The sequence below is a fragment of the Amphiura filiformis genome, chromosome 20 (assembly GCF_039555335.1).
Source record: "Amphiura filiformis chromosome 20, Afil_fr2py, whole genome shotgun sequence".
In the NCBI taxonomy this organism is placed as follows: Eukaryota; Metazoa; Echinodermata; class Ophiuroidea; order Amphilepidida; family Amphiuridae; genus Amphiura; species Amphiura filiformis.
In genome coordinates, this window is record NC_092647.1 from 9622562 (window position 1) to 9635716 (window position 13155).

Genomic DNA, 13155 nt, shown 5'->3' on the forward strand with positions numbered 1-13155 from the left:
CCAGATTAAGTTTCTCTTAACAACCTCCACACAAAGTGCAAAAAATTTGCCAATTTAAAGCCAATTTGAAGCTAAAATGATCCAAATATGAACCGGTGAATTGGACAAATGCGCGCGAAACGCACAAAAATTTGTAATTCGAATTAGCGACTTTTTAGACTTATTGACACAAACTCCGTGTGAACCGTGGAAAATTGCCAATTTTAAGGTAAATTATCAAATAATAAAGTGAAGGGCATAATGCGCGCAAAGCGTGCGAGAATTTGCAATTTGTTTTCCCACGATTAAGCTGCACTCCCCTGACTTCTCGATGATTTCATTATATTGAGGATGATAATTTTGGCAAAAGCAAAGAGTAAATTCAAGTGAAATATTTATTAGAGTGTATGCTTCAAAGGCTATCTTGTATTTTTTATAAAATGCACATCTCTTTTCTTTGTTTTTTACGGGCCCGTTACTTTTGTTTGCTTTTTATGGGCCGTAAGAGAGCAAAGAAAACAGATCTTATACTGGACCCGTAAAGGCAAAGAAAATAGACCGTATTGGGCCCGTAAAAAGAAAAGAAAAGATACCATAGGCCCGTAAAGAAAAAGAAAAGAGACCTTAGTGAGTATGTAAAAAAGCTTAATAAGCAAAGAAAGAATACCTTAATGGACCAATAAAAAGAAAAAAAGAGACCTCGGAGGGCCCGTAAAAAGCAAAGAAGAGATACCTTAGGCCTAAGAAAAGAGACCTTTGTCTCAGCTCGTACAGTAAAGCAAAGAAAATATGCCTTAATTGCAAGGTATCTTTTCTGAACCTTTTACGAGCCCCTGAGGTCTGTTTTCTTTGCTTTTACTGCCCCATAGTAAAGTATCTTTTCTTCACTTTTTACGGGCCCCTTAGGACCCCTGGGTAATGCCCCTGGTTACCCCCCCCTTGTCGTCAGCACTGGCTGAAATGAGGTATTGTTGTATATTTTCAATTTTCTCAAGGGAAAAATGCTGCCTTTTGGAATAATAGTAGAACACCAACTTCCATCTTATAAAACCATCTTTGTCAGGCTGGAAAGGGTTTAGTTTATTAATGTGTGATCAGTTTAACAAAAACAAGGCTTTTTTTCTATAAACATTTTAATATTGCCTACAAATAGCCAATGTGGGAATTTACTAAGTTTTGCCAGTTCTGTTGACAAATCCCCAAACATTAAAATGTAAGTTTCCCTTGAAAATATTTGAAACCATGATTAAAATATAGTTGTTATTCTACTATTGTTACATTTATACAAAAAGTAGCAGTACAGAGAGAGAGAGAGGTCGTCATTTGAATGAAGTTCAAAGTCCCATTTCCAACCAAATTTAATGCCAAGTCTTATTCTACCAAAGGCAGACCCAGGACCTAGTGTTTATGTCCTGCCTAAAATTAGTCATATGCACCATGTACTGTTGCTGTTCTCGGATGTTTAAAACATGTGCCTTTGCTGTATTTTGAAAGGCCCACCTTAATGATGTTACGTAATCAAGTACATTTACACTGCATTATCTGTCAACTTGGAACCGCCTCTAAACATCTTTTGATCATCTTTCAATAACCTACTCATTAAAAAGGACCATATTTAAATTTTTTATTACTTAACCATCCGTTTTATATTGGAAAGTTTTGAATTTCTGTCTCTGAATAATTGTCGAAGCAACTTGAACCATTCAAAATTTATTAAAATGATATTTTACTAAAATAATGATCCATTGAAATATCTCCTCTACGTAAACGTTTTTGGTTTATACCCAGTTGCCAACATCTGTCAAGAAATCATGTAGGTTTCAATGAACAATGTTGAATTACGTAGGTTCAGATTGAAAAATCATGTTTTTACATAGTGACGGATGCCAAACAATTTAGTTGTTTATCCGACTAAACAGCGTTTTACATAGTGACGGATCTTAGATACATCACTTTGCAAAATGTCGGGTAATGTCATATAAACATCAGTCATTTGCATAATTAATTAAGTAATTAATTATGCAAACTTGAGCTTCAAATTTTGGTAATATTAGACTACTCACTATTTAAAATACATTGGCCAATTTTCATAAAAATGACAAAAATCAACATCTGTCACTATGTAATGCACCTGATGATGTATATGGTATCATACACATATGTGGTTTGAAAGACAAAGGTGCAGTCTTTATGTGATCATAAAGAAATTCCTTTCAAATATTCCATATATGGGGTCAAAGGTCAACTTTCATTATATACTGACGACCCTCTTAAATACTGTGGAAACAATGGATATTGCAGTAATCTTTTGGTATACAGGCACTAAAAACACTCTAATCGGACTTTTTCATCCAAGGGGCAACATGTATCATCATGAAAAACAGAAGACTGGATTGGGTATAACATATTGAGTTGCATTTTAGTCTAGCTGATAATTTGTTATGTAAGGTACAATAGGGCAGAATCTGTTTACTTAAGTTGAAGGGACTTATGAGTTTTTCCTGATTCTTCTGTTTCTTCAGAAATGTATATCTCACATAAGCAAAAAATTAACTGCTGTTAATTCTTTCCATTGAATAGTTGAAAATTATGCAATGCAATATTTTATTGACCACAGTTTTCTTATGGATATTGCAATTTTAGTTAGTGCTCAAACTGTCTTAATTTATTGTGTTCTCTTCCAGATACAACCATCGTATGTGATCATTTTAATGGTTGGCTTACCTATGGAGATAAATGCTACTATTACAAAGATGCAGAGTATAGTTTTGGCTATTCAGTAACATGGTGCTCAGGGCAAGGAGCTGATCTTGTGTCAGTGAATAGTGCACAAGTGCAGACATTTTTGAATGATTTACAAGTTATATATAATGCACCTTACTGGATTGGATTTACAGACAAGGTATGTATAGGTTAATAAACCTTTCTCCATGGTTACTACCTGTGTTTTCTGTGGCTTCTTGTAGAAGTGGGCATTCTCTGAAATTAAACACCGTGGATTGAGAGATCTTCTTAAACAGTTTAATTGCATTTATTCACCTGGGCCAAATTTGTCACATCAATGCTAAAATAATTGGTCAAAATGTGGTTACATGATCAATACGATACCAGTACCCTGCCCTTTAATGTATTTTGTTTATTTATTTCTGAATATCCCACAACCCCTTTTGGAAGAAGCCTCCACTCCAAAAGGGTCGCAACCCGCAGGTTGGGAACCACTGCCAAACTGCATACTGTATCTGGTAAGGTATCAAGAGACTTAATCAGGCAAAAGATTAAGCCCTCTCATTAAAACCACCCTTTCCATAGCATGTCTGCAGACATGATTGGCTGTCTTCATTTATGCCATAGGATATACCGTGTATATATAGTTCCAATGTGCATCTGCATGTAAATAAGGAATCATATCCTCTAGGAGCAATTTGTTTTGACTCTTTCTGATCTTATGAAATGGGATTTATTATGATAATAGTTAGTTGATATGATCCCTTTAACAGTATCTTCAAGTAGGCATATGTAGACCTCTTGTAGTCTTCGGCAAGGTAAGGTAGCCATATCTATTTGGCCACATTTCTATTTGGACACATGTGAATGACTTAAAGTATAACATGTCAGAGAACCAAAGATTGCTGGCTGATTGGCATGCAAGACTATGGACTTGTCATGGAACCCCATCATTCATGTTCTACAGAATGTAGGCATTTTATAAAGCTCCCCATTTTACACCTGGATGGAGAGGGAGAAGTGAGATACAGTGTCTTGCCCAAGGACACAGCACATTCAGTTGAATGCCATAACCATTAGGTCACTGTGGGTCTGCTCTATCCAGTGATGCCAAAATAGCAGTGATATCAAATTAAGTTTTCTCAGCATCATGTTGTTATGCATCCTTGCCAAATAGGGAGATTTGAAGTAGCCAAGGATTGTTTCTTGTAATGTTAACACTATAATTTATTATAATACATATAATTTGGGAGGCAGTTTCATTGTCACCATGTTGTAGTTGTACATATTGGAATGTGCTGTGTAAATTTAAGTTATTCTTTTTCTTTATTAACCGATTTCTAGTATGCCCCAGTAGCTGGTCAGTATGAGTGGACAGATGGGTCATCTTCGACAGATTTTGTGAATTGGGCTCCAGGTCAACCAGATAACTCGTAAGTCTACATTGTAGTTTATGTCAATAGCCCCAATGGTGGCACCAGAATTTTTCTGGGGCCATTGAAATGTCAATGTGTTTTTTTTTGGGGGGGGGCATGAACATTTACTGAACTGCAAAGGTATTTGACACAAAAGGCAAAATTTACATGCAAGGCTTCTTGTTGCCATACCAATACTTGAAAACATGCAGGTCCCATGTTTTTGCAATCCTGTCAAATGCCTCTCCGCTACAATTGCTACCATGCTACATTTATTCACACATCATAGATCAATATTGTACCTTCAATTTGGTCCTCAAATATTTCCCCCCTCCCAAATAGTGTTTGGGGCTTGAGCAAACGGACATATGAAAATTTTGAGAGAGAAAAATCAGGACTCGGTGGGGATTGAACCCTGGTCGCTGGATTACCTGTCCAGAGCTTTACCACTGTACTACCTGAGTTCACAGTCGGTACTCGGGCAATCTCAACTTAAGTCCATGATAACTCTCTCATTGTGTCTAAGCGGCCAGTTATAATATTAAATAATGAAGAAGGAGTCGGCCTATATGCTTCATCCTACCAGAGCGTAAGACAATGCGAGACACAAATCAATATATGCGAGGATCGGAAATAAACGATGCAAGCCCGAGAAATTATAATTTAAATGACTATATGCTTCACCCTACCAGAGGGTAATTTATTTCTGTTAAACTGCTGTATAAATGCATAAAATCATCAATTACTCCCAACTCGATTTCTGCAATTGGTTCGTTAGTTTCAGCAGCGTTGGTTTGTTAATTTCAGCAGCATAAGCATACGCTGTAACTTTGTAAATGTAACTTTGTAAATGTGGGATGGAAATTGTGTTCAGTGGCATTTCCTGCATTGATTTGAGTTTCATTCTAATTTAAAAATTTATTAGGAAGGAATAACTGTAACTTAAATAATAAATCTTGTGTTCATTGATTAATTTAACCAATGGACCAACATATTCCTGGTTAGATCTTTTTGCTGGATCCCTATACACTTGTTTCATTGGTCATTCCTTGAACGGTTCCAAAAACATTTATATGGGTGGGCGTTATTAAGACTCAACTTGTTACAAGGGGACAAGTGAGGGACAACACCACCTTAAATCATGCAGCATGCGGAGAACCAGCTTGACCAATAGCGGAGAAGAACGATGCTTGGAAGCCATCTCACATGAAGGAAAACCTATTCATTATTGAAAGAAATTAATAAGCTGCAGCATTCGTTTTTATTTATTCACTGAACCATAAAATCTGTTTTTGAATGTGTGACACCTAAATTCAGGAAAAACTTAAATTCAATTAAATTAAATTATGCATCTTTTTGATTAAATTACTCACTTAAAGGGAAAAAATTGTCAAACACATATTGAAGATAAAAATGCCCATGTAGAAAAAAAAAATTTTGGTCGAAAATTACATAAATGGCTGCATTTTGCAATGAAGGTGATAAAAAGTAGCAACAAAAACCCACTCACTTGATGCATAACTAATCAGTCATTTTTGCATTATACTAAAATGTCTTAGGGGGACTTTCTTTTTGTGAACCGCATATATATATATATATCGACCGACCGACCCTGGTGTTGATACCTAAAGGGCAAGTCAATTTATTTTTTTAGCCTAATTTTCAGAAATTACGGTCCATTTTTCCCCTTTGTGTCATTCAGGAATTACAATAATGGTGGCAATTGTGCCAAAGTACCAACTACTGATGGTGGACAGTGGAGTACTGAAAAGTGTGGTAACACAAAGAATTTTGTGTGTGAAAGGCCACAAGGTGAGCTGTATACTCTGTAGTCAGTGTAGTGTGCAATACATTATTCAACTTTTTGTTCTAAAATGGGATTTTTTTCTAACAGGATATTCTTGCCTGTGTGTCTTTAGACTCATTTTAAATTTTCGAAATACTGCTAATTTGTTTCTGGATTTCTCTGTAGTCCACTTGCCCCTTTTGCAAACATGTACTCTTAAAACTCTGATTTAATTAATTTGTGCACAATTGATAGATTTTCACATCTGATCTTTTAGTCACCGTACTCCCTCTGTTTGTTGCCTTCCCAAGTGGACTACTTACTTTCGATTACAGTTAAGAAGTTTAACATGGTTGTCTATGGATGATATTGTCGGATTTCTGGCCTACTAAACTTGGCCATCAGGCATGATGTATTGCATCTTTAAATGGATCTGGCTTGTGATTGGTCGCCCAGATCTCGTTATGGTTTAAATCCTCCGGGCACGTGCCGTTACCATTGATAAATACATTGTACACAACTGTGCGGCACTTTGTGTACTAGGAGCATGAGCGCGTCTTGTACGTACATGCTTTTGTGTTTGCGGTTAAATTGAATTGATAAACAAGTTTTATTGACAGTGTGTATTAGGGACTAAGTTTCCGGTCAAAGTCCTGTTAAAAATGCAATGTTCATAGTCGATTTTTAACTCAGGCTTTCGCGTTTATTAAACTGGTAGATTCTAAAATTAGAACTGTTCAGTATTGAAGTGCCATTATAATATATAGCATTCAATAAGCCTACTTATATACTTTACTGTCAATATAATTATATAAACTTTTTCATAACTATTTACTAGTATTTTGATGTAATAAAATAATATCAGTATATCGAGTTCAACTGAATGCGTTCATAATGATTATATAACATATTTTTATTTATCAAAAATTGACTATGGCATAGTCTAATTTGTTTCTGAAATTGAAATATGTAGAATTTAAAACCTTATATTTAACTAGAACCATATGAGAATCGGTGGTATAGTGTGAGTAAACCAGTGTGAGAAGGTGGCATCAAGCCTGATTGCATCTGCTGGTTTTATGTCAATTTTTACTGGGATTTAAAAGAAATTCACCTGTGATGAGAATGATGAGAATGAAATCGAAATACCAACAACATATCGTTATGAACTAGGGATATGCAAAATACACAAAATTTATGTTTTCGAAAGTTGATATCAGTAATGAGAACTCATTAAAATATATATTTTAGAAATGAACGTGCACCAATTATTTACAATACTTTTATGTTCTGAAACAATTGGTATATCCCCATAAAAACTGGTAATTACAGCTATTCAGATTTTGTCTGTTTTTCAGTTTCATCCTTTGCAAAAAATAAAGAAAATAAGAAAATGTAGGTAGACTTTATCTACTTATGCATGACAATCCAATAGAATGACTCAATGTACTCTTGTCATCTCTCTTGGGATGTGTTCTGTGAATCTGTACCATTCACTTATTCAACATTGAAGCATTTCATTTCTACAATTCAAATTCCCTGGTTGTCTCATTCTCTCATATATAGAAAGCAAACACAAAGAAAACTATAATTATTCTTCTATGTGTTTGCTTTCTTCATTAAATGCTGACGCAGTTTATTTTCTGAATATATATTAGGTACATGCCCTACTGGTTGGAGAATACACCAGGGACAGTGTTACCAACTCAATGCTAATAACAGAATGACATGGACAGATGCAAAACATTACTGTGATGCACAGGGAGCATATATGGTCACAATTGTATCGTGAGTATAGATGCCAAGCAAATAAGGCAAAAAAATGGATTAGTTGTCCTTCAATTTAAAGTTAAAGCAATGGGTCTTTTGTGTGAGTCATATAAATGACGTATTGTTATCTTAACCATGTTGATGGTGAAGTAAAGGTTTATCCTTCGTATAAGAGAGCACAAAATACTAATAGGATTAGGGTTAGGATTTAGGGTTAGGGTAAGGGTTAGGGTTAGGATAAAGGTTAAGATTAGGGTTAATATTAGAGTTGAGATTTGTTTGGTATTCTCTTACACAAAGGATACACCGAAGTAAAACTGTAGAATACCTTGGAAATTATCACATAGGTGTTTACAATCATTTTGTGGCACTTGAATAATAATAATAAGCACTTATAAAGCATGTTACAAACATAAGTGTTTGTCAAACAACAAAATTAAACATTTACAACATAATGAATTTTAAAAAAACGATAGATGTCTTGAATAAAGGTGGGTTTTTAACAGAGATTTTAATTGTTTAAATGTTTTGGTTTACAATGGAGAAAATGCAATCGCTGTTTGTCTTTGAGGAGCACTTTGGAACTTCAAGCAGATGTTATGAGATAGAAAGTAGGTTGACAGAAGGATGGTAAGGTACAAGTAGGTCACATACATAGTCTGGGGCAGCATCATTGAGTGCTATGAAGGTGATCACTCTGTATCATGGCCATCACTTAATTTGTTTTGTTTCAGAGATGCAGAGAATCAGTGGGTGACATCTTTGTTACCAGAATTAGCAGGTGTTGGAATAACTGACTTGTACATTGGTATCTCAGGTAAGTCTTCATTATAAATGGTAAATGAAAGACCTGATTGACAACCTCACTCCCTCCATGCCAGCAAAATTGAGATTTTGGCATATAAGAAAGCTCATATTTTCTCATTTGGCACATTGTAGGCATATAGGAATTCAATCAGCTAGAATTACCTCCAAATGAGCCATCAGCAACCAAGTGCAAGACTTATGTTATAATCAGTTGTTTCAATTTCATGTTATAACAGATGTGGTAACGGATGGCAAATTCCAATGGTCACAAGGAAGTTCAGTGTCATACACCAACTGGAATCCAAATATGCCAAAGGATACAGCAGGCCAAGATGACTGTGGCAGTATGTATACTAGTAAGTGGACCATGTTCCAATGTGACTAGAACCTGTAGTGCTCTTATCAGCCTAATAACTCTCTTTCGGGCAGAAAAGACTAATTCTATATGATGAACATTAGAAGAGAAAAGAGTGTAAAGAAACTTGGTTGTCATTCCTTGTACATAATAATTAAGTATATAGACTTTTTTCCTGTGATGTCACTTAATTGAAGTCACTGGTTGACCTGGTGAAAGCGCTCTGATGAGTTTACACAATTTCAGTAGCATTGAAGTTTAATTTTTACTATCTATTCACAAAGTAATTGCTTTAACACAAATTGCATATTGTTTACCATTGTTTCAGATTCTTTGATACTACAAAATACAAAAGAAATGCAAAAAAATGTGATGCTATTTGTAAATCAATCTTTCTTTTGTTTTATCATTTATCATACTGCAAGCTAGCAACCTGCACAGGTTGCAGAGCATCACACAAAGTTGATTGTGTGTGCTGGGGTGGCATTTGCATTTGGATCTATATCTAAAGATACAATTCATGCCAAACTGATTATACACGATTGATACTCCAAAACCTGTGACTGTCTACCAAACCCCTGCTGAACTGCCAATAAACCATACATCTATGAAACAAGAACAAATTTGAAATAAATTAACACACATTATTATGATTCAGAAATTCAAGATCCTTAAAATCTCCAGGAACAAATGGAAAGAATCTAGCCAGAGTAACACCAATTAACTATCACAGACCATATCTCACAAGATAATTGTGCCATCTTCTAGCTGGGGCACAGATAGTGGAAAAGAATAAAACAGATGCATGATGGATATTTGGGGGCCTTTGGGATCAGGAGGGGCACTGTGACTAGTCCATCATCTGTGATAAGAGAATACATTATCTATGATCTGCTAAGCACCAACAGAATGAGGATTATTGCTTAGATTTAGTTTGTCTAAATGATGATTTAACAAGTACACCATCTATATGGAAACATGTACAGCAAAACCAAATCAATTATAAACCTGACATTGAGACTTACACCAATTATACTTAGTATGATTCTCCATTGGGACCAATGATGTACTCAGTATGATTCTCCATTGGGACCAATGATGTACTCAGTGTGATACTCAATTGGGACCAATGATGTACTCAGTGTGATACTCAATTGGGACCAATGATGTACTCAGTATGATACTCAATTGGGACCAATGATGTACTCAGTGTGATACTCAATTGGGACCAATGATGTACTCAGTGTGATACTCAATTCGATGTGATGCTCAATTGGGACCAATGATGTACTCAGTGTGATGCTCAATTGGGACCAATGATGTACTCAGTGTGATACTCAATTCGATGTGATGCTCAATTGGGACCAATTATGTACTCAGTTTGATGCTCAATTGAAACCAATGATGTACTCGATATGATGCTCAATTGGGACCAATTATGTACTCAGTGTGATACTCAATTGGGACCAATGATGTACTCAGTGTGATACTCAATTGGGACCAATGATGTACTCAGTATGATACTCAATTGGGACCAATGATGTACTCAGTGTGATACTCAATTGGGACCAATGATGTACTCAGTGTGATACTCAATTGGGACCAATGATGTTGGGACTCAGTGATGTACTCAGTGTGATGCTCAATTGGGACCAATGATGTCAATTGAGTAATGATGTACTCATATGATGGGCACAATGATGTACTCAGTGTGATGCTCAATTGGGACCAATGATGTACTCGATGTGATGCTCAATTGGGACCAATGATGTACTCGGTGTGATGCTCAATTGGGACCAATGATGTACTCAGTGTGATGCTCAATTGGGACCAATGATGTACTCGATGTGATGTTCAATTGGGACCAATGATGTACTCAGTGTGATGCTCAATTGAAACCAATGATGTACTCGATGTGATGCTCAATTGTGACCAATGATGTACTTGATGTGATGTTCAATTGGGACCAATGATGTACTCAGTTTGATGCTGAATTGAAACCAATGATGTACTCGATGTGATGTTCAATTGGGACCAATGATGTACTCAGTGTGATGTTCAATTGGGACCAATGATGTACTCAGTGTGATGCTCAATTGTGACCCAATGATGTACTCGATGTGATGCTCAATTGGGACCAACGATGTACTCGATATGATGTTCAATTGGGACCAATGATGTACTCAGTTTGATGCTGAATTGAAACCAATGATGTACTTGATGTGATGTTCAATTGGGACCAATGATGTACTCAGTGATGTTCAATTGGGACCAATGATGTACTCGATGTGATGTTCAATTGGGACCAATGATGTACTCGATGTGATGTTCAATTGGGACCAATGATGTACTCAGTGTGATACTCAATTGGGACCAATGATGTACTCGATGTGATGCTCAATTGGGACATATGATGTACTCAGTGTGATGCTCAATTGGGACCAATGATGTACTCAGTGTGATACTCAATTGGGACCAATGATGTACTCGATGTGATGTTCAATTGGGACCAATGATGTACTCAGTGTGATACTCAATTGGGACCAATGATGTACTCAGTGTGATACTCAATTGGGACCAATTATGTACTCAGTGTGATACTCAATTGGGACCAATTATGTACTCAGTGTGATACTCAATTGCTCAAGAAGTAAAGAGTAGATTGATGATTTTGATACCGTTCAATTTTTTTAGGTGATAACTCTGGAAAGTGGGATACTACAGGATGCTATAAACTACAGGCGTTTATATGTGAGATTCAGGCAGGTAAGGAATACAAACAACTGATTAGCCCTAATAATGCATTGACAATCCCAATGCGCCTGAAGCGCTGTGTGTAGACGATGTTTAATTGAACACAAAAATGTACTGTTTCTATTGCTCTGACATCATCTATTGGGTTGATTGATAATGGTATACTTTACCAGTCATTTATCCATGGACCTGGGGTGGGACTACTGTTTTAGACACCTGTAAATTTTAAGCAATGATACCAGCAATAGTGTCAAAATTGTCCCCAATATGGCTTCAATTGGGCCTTTAGTTTGATTTTTTACCAAATAGGCACATAAATGCGTATGGCTAAAGAAGTGTGTGTTTTGGCTTCTGTTTTAGACACCTGAACTTTTTTTTAAGCAATGATAACAAAAAATAGTGTCAAAATGATCCCCAAAATGACTGCAATTAGGCCTTTATTTTGAACAAGTTGCCAAGGATGCGCTTCACAACCATTCAAAAAGGTGGCAACAAAAATTTGAGTGTACCTCCCCTTTCCCAAATTCCTGGATCCGCCAAAGGTGTTAGAAGCACATTTACAACACATCACATGCAGATTGCAAGCAAACACAGAATTAAATGTGTGGTAATTACCTATCATATAATGTGATTTAATGGATGCTTTATTGGTTACAATGACAGTGGAAGATTGTCCATTAAAGAGACTTTCATATTTTAGTTGATGCTTCTTTTTGAAAATACCTTTTTCAGGAAGACCTGTTCAACCTGTTCCACCTGATTTTGGTGAGTTTATCCAATTAATTTTGGATTTGCATCATGGTTTAGTTTAATAGAAATATAATGCATTTCTGAGTAGTGAGTCTTTCTAGTCCCCTACCTAATTTATTCTGGATAAAAGAGATAATTATAATTGTAAAGAAACTGCATACATCAAAACATGCAATTTCATTAGTGAGAGTACCTCTTATATGTTACTGAGTAAGGAAAAATAAGAAGAAATAAGCAGATATGGTTTTTTTGTGTAACATACATGCAGGTAAACATAGTATTTCATTATGACATATTCTGGTGATATTTGAATTTATAATAGTTAAATATTTTATATCAAATTGGAAGGTTCTTTAAGTGCTCTCATATTGAGCCCTGAATGATTGCAATATAATGCGATCTTATTTCAAAGGACAAAATGTGGGTGTGTAAAAATACTGGTCAAACCAGATTAAACTAATCAAAAGACATTAGTAGAAAAAACAGCCAATCAGAGTGAGTACATTTTGATGGTCTATGCTTCCATGGGTGTGTACATGAGCATATGCAAGAGTGTTGGTCATGTAGTGTAAGTGAGTGTTCATCACTCACATACACCTATGCACAAAACGAACACTTGGTGACAAAGCCTTCACAGCAGCTGCCCGCACCTTTGGAACTCTCTGCCCATTCACATCCGCCAACTCCCTTCCATCCACAGATTTAAAAAAATCTCTAAAATCCACTTTTTTTTTTTTTAGTTAAAACTACTTGCCTCTTGAAAGTGAACTTGTCACCTGTTTATTTTGTTTTTATCATGTGTATATTTTATTGGT

At 35.9% G+C, this 13155-nt stretch overlaps 1 protein-coding gene and 1 long non-coding RNA gene across 2 annotated transcripts in view; both read left to right on the top strand.

Moving 5' to 3' along the window:
- Positions 1–13155, top strand: part of LOC140143078 (macrophage mannose receptor 1-like) — a 172813-nt gene that overhangs the window by 56679 nt on the left and 102979 nt on the right. The gene's annotated exons all lie outside the window — the stretch shown is intronic.
- Positions 11531–13155, top strand: part of LOC140143080 (uncharacterized) — a 3317-nt gene continuing 1692 nt past the window's right edge. Inside the window, exons 1-2 of the long non-coding RNA XR_011857613.1 lie at positions 11531–11602; positions 12323–12355. This is a non-coding gene — a long non-coding RNA (uncharacterized lncRNA). The remainder of the gene's footprint in view (positions 11603–12322; positions 12356–13155) is intronic.